The following is a 20,789-nucleotide window of genomic DNA, read 5'->3' as shown; positions in this document are numbered from 1 at the left end:
AAGACATAGTTCAATGTTGAAAATGAGTGGTAAGTAAAAGATAAATTCTGCAATGTAGAAATACTCCATTACGAGTAAAAGTCAGAAATTCAGAATTTACTTAAGTAAAAGTACACAAGTACTATTGGTATCAAAATGTACTTAAAGTACCAAAGTAGAAAGTACCTTATGTAGAATGTCCCATTTCACAAGTTTTCAAATGTCTAAAAATCATTTGAAATGCGATGCATTGTGAGCTTGTAGATCGGCTATTTTCAAATGGCCGAAGTGGGTAATGTATCTTTTGTAATTTGTATTAATAATCAAAATCTACAAAGTAACTAGTAACTAAAGTTTTAAAATAATAGTAAAAGTAAAAGTAAAAGTATTGGAAATTGGAAATACTCAAGTAAAGTACAAATACCTCAAAATTGTACTTAAGTATACAGTACTTGAGTAAATGTACTTTACACCACATAGACCTGGTTGCTTATTTCTCTCACACAACCTGGCAACACTGGACGCTGTATATGTATGCTGTCGCACTGGACGTTGAACAAAGAACGAGGAGGTCTGCAGCTAACTCTGTGACTGACTACTCTCTAACTACTCTAGACTAGAGTATAACTACTCTATAACTAACTCTATGGTCTGCAGGAGGACTTTTCTCCTTCAACTGAACAGAGGCTGCGAATACCATCCTGGGAGATCAGATCTGTTGTTGAATCATGCCATCCTGATAGCAGGAGATCAGATCACGTCAGACATGATTGAACAGAACACAACAGGTTTGTTTTATTAAAACACATTCTTACTTAGATAGTTGATTTACCGTGAGAAGATAATGTGGAGGTTTTTGTATTTATTTGTGTAGGACTTAGCCTAGCCCATGGACCCACTTGTTCCTGGTTTTAGATGTTTTTTTTTAACATTTACAACTCTCACATGTACATAAACGTTCATATTTCAAATATAAAGTGCTGACCCCCGAGCCACGGCTGTTACAAGTTGAGCCGGACCGCGATAAGTACCCGTATCTCTCGTATTGTTCAATATAAAGCATTTTAATCCGATCGGTAGCCATTCTTTTTTTTTTTTTTTTTTTTTAGTAATGTATCAAGAGTGCAATACACCTTCCAACCAGTAGTGTCGCATAGTTGAAAGCATCGGACAAAATTCGGAGAAAATGGCTGGCGATCGGATGAAAAAGCTTTTTATTGAACAATACGGAATATACAGGTATTAGACCTTTTGCGGCTCAACTTGTTACATCCGTGGCATGGGGGTCAGCACATTATATTTGAAATCTGAACGTTTATGTAGATGTAGCAGCTGTGAATGTTAAAAAAATCTAAAACCAAGGAACAATTGGGTCCATGACTGTCATGGTATGACGGTCATGTTTAAGGGCTAGGCCTGTGCTAATGTTAGCTTGATGTTCGATGTTATCATACAAGCTTTACCACTGTACTACCAGTGGTGAAAGTAGCTAAGTACATTTACCTAAGTACTGTACTTTAGTACAATTTTGCGGTATATTTTACTTTACTGGAGTATTTCCAATTTTCAGTACTTTTACTTCTACTCCACATACATCAGAGGACAATAGTCTACCCAGCCAGCACGCCCACGTGGGACCCATATGGGTTCAATGCGGGCTACTTGGGTACCAAGTGGGCATGGGCTTGAACTGGGCAAATTATGAGGGTCCCACTTGGGCTGCATGTGGGCTAACTGGGCGTGGGTTGGAAGCGTGCAAGCCCATGTGGTTCCCGCGTGGGCTGCATGTGGGCTAACTCGGCGTGGGTTGGAAGCGGGCAAGCCCACGTGGTTCCCGCGTGGGCTGCATGTGGGCTAACCGGCATGGGTTGGAAGCGGGCAAGCCCACGTGGTTCCCTTTTACTCCAGTACAATTATTGGAATGCTTTAGTCACTACATTGCAGATTTGTATTGTATTATTACAAACATACATTACCCCCTTCAGCCCTATATATATATATATATATATAGATCGGCTATTTGAAAATAGCCGATCTACAAGCTCACAACGTACTAATGTCGTTCTCAACAGTGGTGTAAAGTAACTTAAGTACATTTACTCAAGTATTTAACTGTGCTTAAGCAAATTTTTGAGGATTTCTTTTACTTTACTGGAGCATTTCCAATTTGCAGTACTGTTACTTCTACTCCATCTCAGAGGCAAATATTGTACTTTTACTCCAGTGCAATTATTCGAAAACTTAAGTTACTAGTTACTTTGTAGATTTTGATTATTATTATAAAATATACATGAACCACTTAAGCCCTATATACATTTTGGCCATTTGAAAATAGCAGATCTACAAGCTCACAATGCGTCTGTCGCATCCGAGCTTGTAGATCGGCTATTTTCAAAAGATTCTTTATACATTTTGAACTTGTGAAATGGGACATTCTGCACAATGAGTACTTTTACTTTTGGTACATTAAGTATATTTTGATGGCGATACTTTTGTGCTTTTACTCAAGTGCATTTTTAATATGGGACATCTGTAACAGAGTATTTCTACATTGCAGTATTGATAATTTTACTTAAGTAAAACGTAAACGAGTACTTTTTCCACCACTGCCAGTGGTTCTCAAACATTTTAATTTCAAGAACCCACAATTTCATATGCATTATGCCACGGATCCCTATAATAACAGAGAGTTACTCTGAAAGGTTTCATATTTGTACACTCTCAAAGTTACAGATCTCTAAGGGTCCATTTGGTTCCTAATTATCAATCATTTTAATGGCTTTAGACCGCCTGGAACCCCTCAAGGATCACTGGGGGTCCCCTGACCCCACTTTGACAACCAGTGGACTTACAAATGGTGTTTCATTGGCCACTGGGCCGCACGTCAACACCGGCCACTCTTCATATCAAGTACAATCACCGTATACCATAACTCCACTGCACGACATACAGTGGTGGAAAAAGTACTCAAATGTTTTACTTAAGTAAAAGTATCAATACTGCAATGTAGAGAAATACTCTGTTACAAGTAAAGGTCTGGAATCAAAAACGCATGCAAGATGTTGCACATGAACTCTGCAGCCGCACTGAGGCGCTCCAACACAAACACTCTGACATTAAGCTTCACACAACAAACATCAGCAGCACACACAACATTCACCACAATGACAAAATAATTACGTCCGTGCAAAAATAAGCAAGGGCTCGCTTATTTTGGGGTTAAAAAATCGTGGGATAAAAATTTCCCCCAAAAAAGTTTAAATTTTTTTAAAAATAATTTAACTGAACTTGAGTCTTGGGACCCCCGCGAAACATCGCGGACCCCCGTGAAACATCGCGGACCCCATCGGCTGTTTTTTTTTTTTCATGAAGAAATTTCCCCCAAAAGTTTTTAAAATGTTTTAAATAATTTTACTCCCAGGGGGTCCGCGGACCCCCTGGGAGTCTTGGGACCCCCGCAAAACATCGCGGACCCCCGTGAAACATCGTGGACCCCATCGGCTGTTTTTTTTTTCATGAAGCTGGTTGCTTGTTTCTGGCGCACATCTGGCAACACTGACCTGTCTGCTTGTCACAAGCCCCCCAAACGTGGCAACCCAGATGCCTCACACGTGCACCGTTCCAATGACCAAAACAATCCAGTCCAGGGTTTGAAAATAACCACTTCACACGTGCACCGTTCCAATGACCAAAGACCCACCCGTGTGTGTGTGTGTGTGTGACCAAAACTCCACTTCGGGATTTCGCAAAGACCCACCCCTCTGTGTGTGTGTGTGTGTGTGTGTGAGACAACGGAGCACAGCAGAGCGGTGAAAGACGACACAGACGATGGCACAGTGTGTGTGTGTGTGTGTGTGACCAAAACTCCACTTCGGGATTTCGCAAAGACCCACCCCTCTGTGTGTGTGTGTGTGTGTGTGTGTGTGTGTGTGTGTGTGTGTGAGACAACGGAGCACAGCAGAGCGGTGAAAGACGACACAGACGATGCCACAGTGTGTGTGTGTGACCAAAACTCCACTTCGGGATTTCGCAAAGACCCACCCCTCTGTGTGTGTGTGTGTGTGTGTGTGTGTGTGTGTGTGAGACAACGGAGCACAGCAGAGCGGTGAAAGACGACACAGACGATGGCACAGAGAAAGTGCGAGTCCACGCATACGCATGCGCAGTGCGCAGTGCGCAGTTTTTCGGGCAGTTTACCAGTTACCGATTATTACCGATTACCTCGCGCATGCGCCTTATCTCGGAATGTATATATAGATGTTGTAACAATCCGCCTTTATAACTAAAAGGATAATTATTAACTAAAGGGGGGAAAAAACGGATCGGTAGGTTTTTACAGCTCATGTGAATAGGAAAAGTTCATATTTCTCACGGCTTCAATCATGTTACATACATTCAACAAATATAATAACATGGATAGGTCGAGTGGAATAATAATACAATAATGTGCAATTGTCACCACCACCAGAGCCTCCATGTATTCCACCTCCAGTGGGCCCCGCTGATGGGTCTGTGGTCCAGAAGGAAGGCGATCACGGCGACCCGGTGCCTCTTCGTCGGAGTACCAGGAGGCGATCGGTGCCACTCCCCCCCGCCTCAGGGAGTGAAAAGGACGAGGATTCGTCTTTTTCAGGCTGTGATGACGGCTCTGATGAGTGGGAACCAGCCAGTGGTAAGAATACATACTTTTTATCGTATTGTATCGGTTATCTAGTTGATATTACATGGGGAAAACTATCAGAAACTCCTGTGTGTAACACACAGGAGTTTCTGATAGTTTTCTCCAGTTTTCACACCTGGCAACAACAATGTGAAACACAAAGTGTGTTTCACATTGTTGTTGCCAGGTCTTTTTATTATAAGCCACTCTGGGCTTGTTTTTCTGTAAAGCGGCTTGTAGTCGATTGATTGATTGATTGATTGATTGATGTACTTTTATTTAGTAAGACATGAGAATAACAGTACATGGAAGTACAAATTCACAATACAAGGTCTACTAAACTGGAAGACTCATTAAGCACTGAGCTTCTTTAAGAGTCAATCAAGATGGTTGCGAAATTGCGATTGTGAGCTTGTAGATAACAATGTAGGTGAAACGTATGTATCAAATATGGTTTTATTGAAAGGCAATCCAAGGTTGGAGCCTAGAAAGGAAACGTCGGGGAATGTCCGATGCTCTACAGCTTGGAGCGCCTCAGTGCGTGTAAACGGTTCATGTCGGAATTGTATTATTGTGAATGTGATTTTCACTGCTATTTTCCATAGTCTTGAAGTGCTCATGTGGCCTAATAGTGACTATAGGCCAGATGAGCACTTAAAACCGAGTTGAAAATAGCCGTGACAATAGTATAGTCTCTTCTTGTGGCATATAGTCGATTGTTTTCATAGACCTGGTTGCTTATTCCTCTCCCAAAATCTGGCAACACAAGAAAAAAGCAGGGACTTCTCACTCACTGCACTGTCTAAGACCCGCCCACTCTAAACAGTGATCGGTCTCCATTCAGATGAAATGATGTATGTATTCTGAATACATTATGCATGTGATCTATATGATGATGACAATTTTGACAATGCAGCCTATTTACAATGACAGAATGACAGATGCAGTAGGCTAAACTATGTATTGTGTGGTTCCATAAAAATGGCAGATCTACAAGCTAGTTGTGAGCCTGTAGCAATTTTTATCTTGCTTTATTTGATGCAATAATGAACCCTGTAGTAAAGTTGTACAGGATGGGTATGTACAGTTTTGTTTTGTTTTTTAAACTGTTGGTTTCCACTTACTACTGCAGAGAATGATCTGTGTTAACAGACATGCTCATATGGTCATTGATTTTATCAAATACATTTGCAGTGTAATTATTTGTTGGTGAAGTCGTTAATTCACTAATCATTTTATCACTTTGGCTGCCTTACAGCTCCAATTTATGGAAAAAGTATTAAATTGATGGCCTTTCAGTAAAGTTCACCCTTCGGTTTAGTTATCCTTGGTTCTAGCAGTGTTTTCCAATGTTTTCCAAATTGGATTGTTTTCCAAAACTTTCCGAATCGGAATTTTTTCTAAATGTTCCAAATCAGATTTTTTTCAAAATGGAATTAGTTGTACACCCTGATCAAAATTGGAATAACACTAGTATGGCATCTCACACTTGAATAAAAAACAGGCACAGATATGCTACCAACAGCAGAAATTCTTCCAACTACCACATCACCAAAACAGCGGAAACTGCTCGGTAAATGTCATTGTAATGATTTCTATCATTTTATCTTTTGCCTCTGTGTGTAAAGAGGTTTCCCCTGAACAGCAGGAAAGGAGCCGCAGTCTGGTCAAGGAGGAACCAGATAATCCACTTCTGGTCAAGGAGGAACCAGATGATCCACTTCAAAGACCAATAGAGCACTGTGCTCCATTGATCTCTGAATGTGACAGTGATGCCGAGTGGGATGAGACCAGGGAAGATCAGTCGTCTTCAAATGGAAGGAAGTCACACAAGACACAAAATGCGGAAGGGACTCATACGGGGACATTTAGTTGTACAGAGTGTGGTAAAGGCTTTCGTCAAATGTATCATCTGAAAATACACATGAGGAGTCATACAGGTGAAAAGCCCTTTAGTTGTACAGTTTGTAACAAAAGCTTTGCTCAGAATCGCACTTTGACAATGCACGAGAGGATCCATACAGGACATAAAGGGAGGTTTAGTTGTACAGAGTGTGGAGAAGGCTTTCATCACTGGTCTTTTCTGAAAAGACACATGAGGAGTCATACAGGGGGGGGAAAGCCGCCCTTCAGTTGTCCATTTTGTAGCAAAAGCTTTGTTCGTTATGGAAATTTGACATTGCACAAGAGAAACCATACTGGGGAGAAACTGTTTAGTTGTGCAGATTGTGACAAAAGGTTTACGACTTTGGCATGTTTGAAGAATCACATGATGATTCATACAGGAGAGAAACCCTTTATTTGTAGTGTTTGTGGTAAAGGCTTTAAAATAAAAGGTTATTTGAGGACACACATGAATACTCATATGGGAGAAAAACCCTTTAGTTGCACATTGTGTGACGAAGGTTTTAATCAGAGCAGAGGTCTTGAGACGCACATGATGAAGCATACAGGGGAAAGAGGTATGACTTCAAGGAAAACTACCTGTATTTGTGAAGTTTGTGGCAAAACATTTATGCAGCGTGGAACTCTGGCGATACACATGAAGTTACATTCAGAGGGAGGAAACTATAATTGTACGGTGTGTGGGAAAGTCTTTAGTCAAATGAGTTACCTTAATGGTCACATAAAGATTCACACAGAGCGTACGCGTCCATTTAGTTGTACAGTTTGTAGCAAACATTTTCTAGCAAAGGCTAATTTGAAGGTGCACATGAAAAGACACATGAAGCGTCATTCAGGGGATCGTCCGAGCCCCCGTCGCTTTATTTGTATAATTTGTGAAAAAAGGTTTTCAGAAAATTTTAGTTTGACGGCACACATGAAGATTCATTCAAAGGATGAACTCTGTTGTTGTACCGTTTGTGGTAAAAACTTCAATCAGACAAAGTATCTGAACGCACACATGATGGTTCATACAGGGGGAGAATCCTTTACTTGTACAGTTTGTGAAAAAAGCTTCAATCGCAAAGGAAGTCTGAAGACGCACATGCTGATTCATAACAGGGATAGTTCAACATAATTAAATAATTTCTCAGACATCTAAGTTGACAAGATATCTCACCATGACTAATTTAAATCAACATAATTTCTGTTTACTTTTCACTCTTATGTATTGTTTTGACAGTACAATATATTTAATTGCTTGATTATACATCCCATGCACACCATGTTGTGTGCATGTTGTGTCCATATTGATCTGACTTTGTTATGGTTTTACTGTGTGCTGGATTTGCTGTGATGTTTTGTACATTACATCATTTGATTATATGACAATGTATGCGTATTGCTTTTATTTTTATGAATTTCATTCTAGTGAAGCTCCCTCTGCTCCCCCCACCCCCTTATGTCTCACACACACACACACACACACACACACACACACACACACACACACACACACACACACACACACACCATACATAAGGACCACAGTGGCAATAAGCTCTTACTTGCATTTATTAAATAATGTAAATGTTTTTTCAGTTTTTTTGCTTTTCATTTGTTACATAGAAAAGTATGGTCTTTTAAATGGCTATATGGTTCCACAAAGAAACATAACTCACTAAAGAACCATAGTGAATAGTGTGCCATTTTTCTCATATGGTTGTAGAGAACTCAAATTCTTTGAGGAATCAGAAATTGTTCCTTAAAGAACAATTTTGAGATGGCTTTTAAAGTTGCATTGAAATATACATATTACAGTAGATCATTTTATTTTGAAGTTTCAGTCTGAAACGGCCTCGCAACCAATCAGAAGGTCCCATCCCTTCAGGCTATGGAAGGCTATGGAATGGTGGAATCTCACTCACTGCAGCAACAGTGTTTAGGCTGGTATGCTCAAGTACTGTATTTCAAAGCACTTTTTTCCTTTTTCTTTTCTTTTCTCGTTTTCCTTTTCTTTTTTGGCATTAATGCACGTGTGGAGTTATCTTACAGTATATGACATAAAACAGATTTGTTTTTAAATAATTTACAGGTGATATCACGTTTTTCTTCTTTTTGAAGATGGAGGGAACATGTTCCCACCGTCCTCCCCGAGCTCAGTGTCCGTGTTAACAGGAGAGATAATCAGAGGAGCAGAGTTTCTACCACCATCATTAAGACATGGACTGAAGTATGGATAGAGTTTCTCAGTGAAGGTGCAGCCAGTGAAAGAGTAGAGATGAACTCTGGTCTCCACATCGTAAAAGGAGACCAGACCCTTCTCATAATCAACAAACACTCCCACTTTCTGGAAATATTGTTTATTATTTGGCTACAACATGGAGCAGCAGATTCTCAAAAAGCCAGTCAAAGATGAGGAATAGCAATATCCATCTAAAAGCACCACACCTGACACTGATACCGTCGGTACATTGGACCAGTGCCCATGTTGTTTGACTACTTCAAAAGAGTGAGTGACGCCCACATGCACAATACCAGAAGGTCTCATTCCCCCCAGATTCGGCACAAACATGGGGATGAATGCTATTATGCCACCAGAATGTGGAATGCCCTATCAACAGTCATCAAAAATGTGACTCCCTAGTCCTACCCTCCTTCAAAACTGCCATAAAAGAGCACCTGTCCTTAATTTTATGTGGTACTGAATTTGCAGCTCAACAAAAGCTTCATCTTAAAGTATGACGGAGGACAATTTCACAATAAAAAAAAATATCTGCGATACGATTATTATGAGCGTCTTTCTATCACAATAAACGATAACGATTAACGTCCCATCCCTACACCTGACCTGACTGGCCTTTTCTCCACTGAAATGTGTGAAAAACAAACGCAGATGCCAGCCAATCAGAGTGAAGGATGATCTTTTTGTTGTCGTGTCCAACATCAAGATGAGAACCAGTGTTTTGCGAGAGAAATAAGCAACCAGTTCTATGAAAACAAAGCCCTAAAGAAGCGACTAGGCCAAATGAGCACACCAGGGGCTAGCATCCTGTTTCTAAATTGAGGCAGAGGAAGTGACAGTTCATATAATGGCCGCTAGTTTATCTATTTCCCCCATGATTTCCCCCCTACTGGCTGCAGAAGCAATAACTCTATTCAAGCAAATGGGTTTTTGGCCTGACTTTACACTTGATTTTATTACCTAAATAAACATCATAAATATTATGCTTTCAGTCGCTAGTTTAAACTCTTCTTTCAATCACCATGATATGCGTTTAGTAAATTATCGTCCCATATATTTTTTTAAATTAATGATAAAGTAGGGTATGTTTCGAGGGCTTCTACCAAGTGAATATGCGTCCTCGCTGCAGTTACAGCCAATAGCAGTCCATTCCGGTTTCATTTCGGGACCGGAAGTCCAAAGATCACAACGCTCATTGCGTCTGCGATGCGTTGTGTGCTGTCCCCGGGTCAACGTAGCGCGTGGAAGGAACACGTTATTCCAACCAGTTCCCTTCCCCTCCATCAGGCGCCCCGGCTGTCATGGGGGAGGCGGTATAGCGACCAGGATTACTACATGTTTTTGTGAGGGTATTAACTACCCTAGGAGAGTACACAGGGAGAACATGCAAACTCCACACAGAGTAGGCCCTTTTGCCAACCCCACCTAGGGTCTGGGCGCTGATGACGCGGAGGAGAAGACACGCCCCCAGTGCCCACAGCGGGAATCGAACCCAGGACCTTCTAGCTGTGAGGTGACAGCCCTACCGACCAGGATTACTACATGTTTTTGTGAGGGTATTAACTACCCTAGGAGAGTACACAGGGAGAACATGCAAACTCCACACAGAGTAGGCCCTTTTGCCAACCCCACCTAGGGTCTGGGCGCTGATGACACGGAGGAGAAGACACGCCCCCAGTGCCCACAGCGTCCTCGGTGGGAATCGAACCCAGGACCTTCTAGCTGTGAGGTGACAGTCCTACCGACTGTGCCACCGTGCCCCCTAGAATGTCCCATTTCACAAGTTTTCTGATGTGTAAAATGTATAAAAATCTTTTGAAATAGCAGATCTACAAGCTTAGGCCTACAATGCGTTGAATCGCAACGCATTGTGAGCTTGTAGATCGGCTATTTTCAAATAGACAAAATGTATATAGGACTGAAGTGGTTAATGTAGGATTTGCAATAATTGCAATCTACAAAGTAACTAGTAACTAGTAAAGTTCAAAGAGTAAAAGTATAATATTTGATTGATTGATTGATTGGTTGATTGATTGATTGATTGATGTACTTTATTTAGTAAGACATGAGAACAACAGTACATGGAAGTACAAATTCACAATACAAGGTCTACTAAACTGGAAGACTCATTAAGCACTGAGCTTGTTTAAGATGAGATCCCCATGCACATTTGTCTCTGAGATGTAGTGGAGTACAATTAAAAGTATTGGAAATTGGAAATACTCAAGTAAAGTACAAATACCTCAAAAGTGTACTTAAGTACAGTACTTGAGTAAATATACTTTACACACTACTGGTTTTCATAGACCTGGTTGCCTATTTCTTTCACACAACCTGGCAACACTGGACGTTGCATGCTGTCGCACTGGATGTTGAACAAAGAACGAGGAGGAGGTCTGCAGCTAACTATGACTAACTCTATAACTACTATATAACTAACTCTATGGTCTACAGGAGGACTTTTCTCCTTCAACTGAATACAGGGGCTGATAATACCATCCTGGTACTAGGAGATCAGATCAGATCTGTTGTTGAATCATGCCATCCTGATAGCAGGAGATCAGATCACGTCAGACATGATTGAACAACAGAACACAACAGGTTTGTTTTATTAAAACACATTCTTACTTTAGATAGTTGATTTACAAGTCACCGTGAGAAGATATGTGGAGGTTTTTAAACCGATCGTGATGTATTTATTTATTTATTTGTGTAGGCCTTAGCCTAGCCATGGTTCACATGGTGCCCGTCTGTCACAAGCGTCATGGAACCACTTGTTCCTGGTTTTTGATTTTTTTTTACATTCACAACTGCTACATCTACAGAAACGTTCAAATTTCAAATATAAAGTGCCGACCCTCAAGCCACGGATGTAACAAGTTGAGCCGCAAAAGGTCTAAGTACCTGTATATTCCGTTTTGTTCAATAAAAAGCTTTTTAATCCGATCGCCATCCATTTTTGACGAATTTTTGTCCTATGCTTTCAACTATGCGACACTGCCGGTTGGGAGGTGTATTGCACTCTGATACTTTACCAAAAATAATAATATATATAATAGAAAATGGCCGCCGATCGGATTAAAGTGTTTTTTTATTGAACAATACGGGACATACGGGTAATTATCGCAGTCCGGCTCAAGTTGTTACATCCGTGGCTAAGGGGTCAGAACTTTATATTTGAAATCTGAACGTTTATGTACATGTGAGAGTTGTAAATGTAAGAAATCGAAAACCAGGACCTTGGGTCCATCCATGACTGTCATGGTATGTCAGTCATGTTTCAGGGCTAAGAACTCACTATGTAGGCCTGCCCTGTGCTAATGTTAGCTTGTTCGATGTTTTCATACAAGCTTTACCACTGTACCAATGGTGAAAGTAGCCAAGTACATTTACTTAAGTACTGTACTTTAGTACAATATTGAGGATTTTATTTTACTTTACTGGAGTATTTCCAATTTTCAGTACTTTTACTTCTACTCCACATACATCAGAGCACAATAGTGTACTTTTACTCCACTACAATTATTGGAATAGGCCTACTTTAGTTACTAGATACTTTGCAGATTTGTATTGTATTATTACAAAACATACATTAACCTCTTCAGCCCTATATATCCCAGCCAGCACGCCGACGTGGGACCCATATGGGCCCAATGCGGGCTACTTGGGTACCAAGTGGGCATGGGCTTGAACTGGGCAAATTATGAGGGTCCCACGTGGGCTGCATGTGGGCTAACGGGGCGTGGGTTGGAAGCGGGCAAGCCCACGTGGTTCCCGCGTGGGCTGCATGTGGGCTAACTGGGCGTGGGTTGGAAGCGGGCAAGCCCACGTGGTTCCCGCGTGGGCTGCATGTGGGCTAACTTGGCGTGGGTTGGAAGCGGGCAAGCCCACGTGGTTCCCGCGTGGGCTACATGTGGGCTAACCGGCATGGGTTGGAAGCGGACAAGCCCACGTGGTTCCCGCGTGGGCTGCATGTGGGCTAACTGGGCATGGGTTGGAAGCGGGCAAGCCCACGTGGTTCCCGCGTGGGCTGCATGTGGGCTAACCGGCATGGGTTGGAAGCGGGCAAGCCCACGTGGTTCCCGCGTGGGCTGCATGTGGGCTAACCGGCATGGGTTGGAAGCGGGCAAGCCCACGTGGTTCCCGCGTGGGCTGCATGTGGGCTAACCGGCATGGGTTGGAAGCGGGCAAGCCCACGTGGTTCCCGCGTGGGCTGCATGTGGGCTAACCGGCATGGGTTGGAAGCGGGCAAGCCCACGTGGTTCCCGCGTGGGCTGCATGTGGGCTAACCGGCATGGGTTGGAAGCGGGCAAGCCCACGTGGTTCCCGCGTGGGCTGCATGTGGGCTAACCGGCATGGGTTGGAAGCGGGCAAGCCCTCGTGGTTCCCGCGTGGGCTGCATGTGGGCTAACCGGCATGGGTTGGAAGCGGGCAAGCCCACGTGGTTCCCGCGTGGGCTGCATGTGGGCTAACCGGCATGGGTTGGAGGCGGGCAAGCCCACGTGGTTCCCGCGTGGGCTGCATGTGGGCTAACCGGCATGGGTTGGAGGCGGGCTAGCCCACATGGTTCACACGTGGGCTGCATGTGGGCTAACCGGCATGGGTTGGAAGCGGGCAAGCTTCTATTTGAAATAGCAAGCTCACAACGTACTAATGTCGTTCTCAACAGTGGTGTAAAGTAACTTAAGTACATTTACTCAAGTACTTAACTGTACTTACTACAATTCTGAGGGATTTGTTTTTACTTTACTGGAGCATTTCCAATTTGCAGTACTTTTACTCCAGTGCAATTATTTGAAAACTTAAGCTACTTGTTAGTTTGTAAATTTTGTTCATTATTATAAAATATACATGAACCACAGCCCTATATACATTTTGGCCATTTGAAAATAGCAGATCTACAAGCTCACAATGCGTCGGTCGCATCCGAGCTTGTAGATCGGCTATTTTCAAAAGATTCTTTATACATTTTGAACTTGTGAAATGGGACATTCTGCACAAAGAGTACTTTTACTTTTGGTACTTTAAGTATATATATATTTTTTTCGTTCAAGGTTTTTTTATTTTATATTTTCACATACATGTCTATATCAAAGGGTATACAAAAACAGTGAATGTATGTTACCCCTCCCACCCCCCCAAACTTTAAGTATATTTTGATGGCGATACTTTTGTACTTTTACTCAAGTGCATTTTTATTACGGGACATCTGTAACAGAGTATTTCTACATTGCAGTATTGATAATTTTACTTAAGTAGAAAAAACGTTTCAGTACTTTTTCCATCACTGCCAGTGGTTCTCAAACATTTTAATTTCAATAACCCACAATTTCTTATGCATTATGTCACGGATGCCTATAATAACAGAGACTTACTCTGAGAGGTTTCATATTCGTACACTCTCAAAGTTACAGATCTCTAAGGGTCCATTTGGTTCCTAATTATCTACCATACCATAACGTACCATAACTTACCATAAAGCCACTGCATGACGTACAGTGGTGGAAAAAGTACTCAAATGATCAATACTGCAATGTGGAGAAATACTCTGTTACAAGTAAAAGTCTAGAATAAAACATTTACTTCAGTAAAATACAAAAGTATTGGCATCAAAGTGTACTTTAAAGTACCAAAAGTAAAAGTACTCATTATGCAGAATGTCCCATTTCACAAGTTTTCAAATGTATGTAAATGTATTAAAATCTTTTGAAAATAGCCGATCTACAAGTTCACAATGCGTCGCTATGAGCTTGTAGATCGGCTATTTTCAAATGGCCGAAATGTATATAGGGCTGAAGTGGTTACTGTATGTTTAGTAATAAAAATAAAAATCTACAAAGTAACTAGTAACTAAAGTTTTCAAATAATTGTAGTGGAGTAAAAGTACAATATTTGCCTCTGAGATGTAGTGGAGTAGAAGTAAAAGTATTGAAAATTGGAAATACTTGAGTAAAATAAAAATTCATCAAAAGTGTACTTAAGTACAGTACTTGAGTAAATGAGTCGTATATATATAAGTACCTGAGATTAAAACATTTTGTTCTGGTTTTATAAACATTAATATTGCTATCTATGTAAGATGAGGTGTTTTGGTATGAAAACCCACGTTGTTAATGTAACAAAGTATCCTATACCATAATATACCACCAGAACCTCCATGTATTCCACCTCCAGTGGGCCCCGTTGGTGGGTCTGTGGTCCCAAAGGACGGTGATCACGGCGACCCGGTGCCTCTTCGTCGGAGTACCAGGAGGCGATCGGTGCCTCTCCCCCCCGCCTCAGGGAGTGAAAAGGACCAGGATTCGTCTTTTTCAGACTGTGATGACGGCTCTGATGAGTGGGAACCAGCCAGTGGTAAGAATACATACATTTTATCGTATTGTATTGGTTATCTAGTTGATATTACATGGAGAAAACTATCAGAAACCCCTGTGTATTTCACATTGTTGTTGCCAGGTCTGTTTTTTATAAGCCACTCTGGGCTTGTTTTTCTGTAAAGCTGCTTGTGGTCAATCAAGATGGTTGCGAACTTGCGATTGTGAGCTTGTAGATAACAATGTAGGTGAAACGTATGTCTATCAAATATGGTTTTATTGAAAGGCAATCCAAGGTTGGAGCTTAGAAAGGAAACGTCGGGGAATGTCGAACGCTCTACAGCTTGGAGCGCCTCAGTGCGTGTAAAGAGTTCATGTCGGAATTGTATTATTGTGAATGTGATTTTCACAGCTATTTTCCAATAGTTCTCAAGTGCTCATGTGGCCTAATAGTGACTATAGGCCAGATGAGCACTTGAAACCTAGTTGAAAATAGCCGTGACAATAGTATAGTCCCTTCTTTTGGAATATAGTCACTTCCTTAGGGCTTGTTTTCATAGACCTGGTTGCTTATTCCTCTCCCAAAATCTGGCAACACAAAAAAAAGCAGGTACTTCTCACTCACTGCACTGTCTAAGACCCGCCCACTCTAAACAGTGATCGGTCTCCATTCAGATGAAATGATGTATGTATTCTGTATACATATTAGCCTATTTACAATGACAGATGCAGTAGGCTAAACTATGTATTGTGTGGTGCCATAAAAATGGCAGATCTACAAGCTAGTTGTGAGCTTGTAGATCTGCTATTTTTATTTTGCTTTATTTGATGCAATAATGAACCCTGTAGTAAAGTTGTACAGGATGGGTATGTACAGTTTTGTTTTGTTTTTTAAACTGTTGGTTTCCACTTACTACTGCAGAGAATGATCTGTGTTAACAGACACACTCCTATGGTCATTGATTTTATCAAATACATTTGCAGTGTAATTATTTATTGGCAGAGTGTGGACAAAAGTACTCAATCCCGATACTTGAGTCATTGCCTTTATTTGAGAGGGTCAGTATGTATTAATGAACTAGGCATTCAAATACAGTACATTAAAGTACAGTTATGAAAGCAGTGTAAATATAAAGGAATTAGCAAGAATGCCGTCCTAATTTTCATCTGTAGTCTCTGACATTTAACAATAAAAACAAGATGCCACAGAACACAAGGCAAAAACAGAGCTTGTGGATTGGCTATTTTCTCTATTTTTGAAATAGAGCTGAAGTCGTTAATTCACTAATCATTGTATCACTTTGGCTGCCTTACAGCTCCAATTTATTGAAAAAGTATTAAATTGATGGCCTTTCAGTAAAGTTTACCCTTTGGTTTAGTTATCCTTGGTTGTAGCAGTGTTTTCCAAATTGGATTTTTTCCAAAATTTTCCAAATTGGAATTTTTCCATATCGGAATCTTTCCAAAATGGAATTAGTTGAAGACCCTGAGCAAATTGGAATAACACTAGTATGGCATCTCACACTTGAATAAAAAACAGGCACAGATATGCTACCAACAGCAGAAATTCTTCCAACTACCACATCACCAAAACAGCGGAAACTGCTCGGGAAATGTCATTGTAATGATTTCTCTCATTTTATCTTTTGCCTCTGTGTGTAAAGAGGTTTCCCCGGAACCAGATGATCCACTTCTGGTCAAGGAGAAACCAGATGATGAACTTCAAAGATCAATGGAGCACTGTGCTCAAGATCAGTCGTCTTCTAATGGAAGGAAGTCACACAAGACACAAAATGCGGAAGGGACTCATATGGGGACATTTAGTTGTACAGAGTGTGGTAAAGGCTTTCGTCAAATGCATTTTCTGACAATACACATGAGGAGTCATACAGGGGAAAAGCCGCCCTTTAGTTGTACAGTTTGTAGCAAAAGCTTTGTTCGTTATGGATATTTGACATTGCACAAGAGAAACCATACTGGGGAGAAACTGTTTAGTTGTGCAGATTGTGACAAAAGGTTTACTACTTTGTCAAGTTTAAAGAGTCACATGATGATTCATACAGGAGAAAAACCCTTTATTTGTAGTGTTTGTGGTAAAGGCTTTAAAATAAAAGGTTATTTGAAGACACACATGAAGACGCATACAGGAGAAAAACCCTTTAGTTGCACATCGTGTGACAAAGGTTTTTATCAGAGCAGAGGTCTTGAGACGCACATGATGAAGCATACAGGGGAAAGGAGTATGACCACAAGGAAAAGAAGTAAGACCACAAGGAAAACTACCTGTATTTGTGAAGTTTGTGGCAAAATAATTACGCAGCGTGGAAATCTGGTGACACACATGAAGTTACATTCAGAGGGAGGAAACCATAATTGTACTGTGTGTGGGAAAGTCTTTAGTCAAATGAGTTACCTGAAAAATCACATAAAGATTCACACAGAGCGTACGCGTCCATTTAGTTGTACAGTTTGTAGCAAACATTTCCGAGCAAAGGCTAATTTGAAGGTGCACATGAAAAGACACATGGAGCGTCATTCAGGGGATCGTCCGAGCCCCCCTCGCCCCCGTCGCCCCCCTCGCTTTAATTGTATAATTTGTGAAAAAAGGTTTTCAGAAAAATGTAGTTTGACAGCACACATGAAGATTCATTCAAAGGATGAACTCTGTTGTTGTACCGTTTGTGGTAAAAACTTCAATCAGACAAAGTATCTGAACGCACACATGATGGTTCATACAGGGGGAGAATCCTTTACTTGTACAGTATGTGAAAAAAGCTTCAATCGCAAAGGAAGTCTGAAGACACACATGCTGATTCATAACAGGGATAGTTCAACATAATTAAACCATTTCTCAACATCTGAGTTGACAAAATTAAATCAACATAATTACACACACACTTGAGGACCACAGTGGAAATGAGCTCTTACTTGTATTTATGTGTGCGGCTGCATGTTTTTATCCCATATGTCAATGTAGATGGCAATAAAAAAATCATTCAAATGCTTTTTTTTTTTGCTTTTCATTTGTTTCACAGAAAAAATATGGTTCTTTAAATGGCTATATGGTTCCACAAAGAAACATAACCCACTAAGGGCGCGCTCCCACCAAAACATGGTTGGCTGCTGTTAAATGCAGGTTGTGCGTGGCCACAGTTTTTTTGCAGCCAGTGGATTCTAAAAAACGGGAGTGACCCCCCTGTCACTCACTTTCAGGACCCTCCCCGTAGCCCGCACCGCCTTCTGCCTTGAGCACCATGGTGCTTCCTGAGTCTTGTGACGGTCCGCCTTCGACTCACCCGATTGGACAGAGGAGGAAAAGCAGCTCCTGCCTCCTGCAGTTATATGCTTCAAATGGACAAGTCGTGTAGAGCGGATAAACGCACGGTCTGCGCGACAGGCGGAAAGATGCGCTCTTGCGTGAATCCATGCATTTGCATTGACAAAGCATTGGCAGATTCCGCCCCAGAGGTAAAATAAAAGTGCGGTGGGAGCGCGCCCTAAATAACCATTTTATCTAGTGATTCTTTTTCATATGGTTATAGAGAACTCCAGTTCTTTGAGGAATCAAAAATGGTTCCTGTAAAGCAGTGTTTATCAACCCTGGCAAACGTCCCAATTTTGGGCCGGGGCTACTGCTGAGGTGTGCCGCGCCGTTTGAAGACGGTGTGAACCCAGCCCCTCGAGCGATCATCCGTCAATCGATACGGCCATCATCCGTTTCACACACAGCCACGGCCCACGCCCGAGTCCATTCAGTGTAGCGACCATCACCCATAGGAATGCAAATATGTTGGCCTACCTGGTACTGTATAAAAAGGGCACAGGGTATATGCTTTGGCACTTAGTATTACTACATTGTGGGTCGGAACAGGCCGATACGGCGGCCAAGAGCCAAGAGGGGCTGTCATATTATAACCTGCCATGATGATGAATGTCCGACAATAAAACACTAACTAACTAACTGTACTAACTTTAAATCAACATAAGTGTTAGATTTCTTATAAAGTGCTTCTAAATCGCTCCAGGGTGTTAGTGTGAACGTAATCCGTGTAGTTTGGTGTTTAATTACTCCACGGAGATCGGGAGATGGTCTGTTCACTCGCAGCTGCGGTAACCGAAAGTCTCGCCCCAAAGCACGCTACCCCCATTTGTTTTTGCGGACCAGCGGTTCTTGTTTTTGTTTTACTGAGGATAAGGTTAGAAATAAGTTTAGTATTAGGCATAGTTTTACTGATGTTACGTTTAGGAATAAGGTTAAGTTTAGACATAGTTTACTGAGGTTACGTTTAGGAATACCAGGTGGGCGACTGTGTTTTGGGGCGAGTGTTTTGGTAACCGTCTGTAGTGGGTAACTGCGCATGCGTCCGCAATAATGCTATCACTTTTTACTCTGGTAAGGTGAAATCGAACTCCTCCAGTCAGCACTGACCCAAGTTTGTATATTTGTAGGCCAAAGACATTATGTAATGTTTGTAAGGTTTCTTTATTACATCTTGTGTACATGAGTAAATATTTTGTAGCAGCAATAAAATTGTTGGGGGGACATTTTTATATATATATATATATATTATATATTAATATATATATATATATATATATATATATATATATATATATATATATATATATATATATATATATATATATATATATATATATATATATGTATAGTATATATAATATATGCACACCGTATATATAGGTGTGCCCTGGGATCTTTTGGCTATGCCAGGTGTGCCTTGGCACCAAAAAGGTTGGGAAACACTGCTGTAAAGAACCATTTTGAGGTAGCTTTAAAGTCGCAGTGAAATTACATTTTTGATCATTTTCTTTTGAAGTTTCAGTCTGGAACAGCCTCTCAACCAAGAAGAATGTCCCATCCCTTCAGGCTATGGAAGGCTACGGAACTGTGGAATCTCACTCACTGCAGCTGTGTGGAGCAGTGGGCTAGCTGTGTTGCCATGTCTGCTTATTCTAAGTGACTTTGGGCTTGTTTTTCTGTATAGACTTGTAAATATTGGTAGATGCTGATTGGGCTGGTTTCTAAAGTGTAGTTGCTTATTTGGGCATGCTTCCTATAATGTTTAAACTGATGTTTCTCAAACTTTTTAATGTCAAGGACCCCCAAATTAATGTTTTTGTCCGCAGACCCCCATCTGAAAATATTTTGTGGCAGGGACTTCCCATTATTCCAAACTAGAAAAAGTGCTCCTTGGAGCACAGGTCTTTGCCAGGTCAGGTAGGTTATTGTGGGCCAGCAATGTTCTGAATTCGCCAATCAGGATGGAATATGAAAATTCGGACGGATCCATCTTGACCACTTGACTATAGGGCATAGCAGTGGTGGCCATTTTCTGGTTCCACTCCAAAATAGTCAATGCATTTTTCCCATTGACATTTCCAAAAATATTTATATCAATTCATTTAAGCCTAGAATCAAGCCATCCACGGTCCTGGTGAATCATGACCATAAAACATTTATTTATGTGATTTTTAAAAAAATTATATATTTAATTATATGATATACTATATTTAATAAATACCCTTTGTTTTGCCTTTAAAAAAAATAAAAAAAATCAAACGTTTTATGGTCATGATTCACCAGGACCCTGGATGGCTTGATTCTAGGCTTAAAATAATTGATATAAATATTTTTGGAAATGTCAATGGGGGAAATTGCATTGACTATTTTGGAGTGGAACCAGAA

General features: G+C 41.0%; 2 long non-coding RNA genes across 2 annotated transcripts; both read left to right on the top strand.

Moving 5' to 3' along the window:
- Positions 1-520: 520 nt before the first annotated feature.
- On the top strand, positions 521-7,478 carry LOC308093566. Its single transcript, XR_013933885.1, has 3 exons — positions 521-767; positions 4,448-4,651; positions 6,268-7,478. It is a non-coding gene; the product is annotated as an uncharacterized lncRNA (long non-coding RNA).
- Positions 7,479-11,187: 3,709 nt separating this feature from the next.
- LOC308093573 lies at positions 11,188-17,930 on the top strand. The gene is made up of 3 exons (XR_013933886.1): positions 11,188-11,369; positions 14,919-15,122; positions 16,747-17,930. It is a non-coding gene; the product is annotated as an uncharacterized lncRNA (long non-coding RNA).
- The last annotated feature ends 2,859 nt before the right edge of the window (positions 17,931-20,789 follow it).

This window comes from Gymnoscopelus braueri, assembly GCF_963280865.1.
Source record: "Gymnoscopelus braueri genome assembly, chromosome: 2".
In the NCBI taxonomy this organism is placed as follows: Eukaryota; Metazoa; Chordata; class Actinopteri; order Myctophiformes; family Myctophidae; genus Gymnoscopelus; species Gymnoscopelus braueri.
This window is presented reverse-complemented; position numbering and strand designations above follow the sequence as displayed.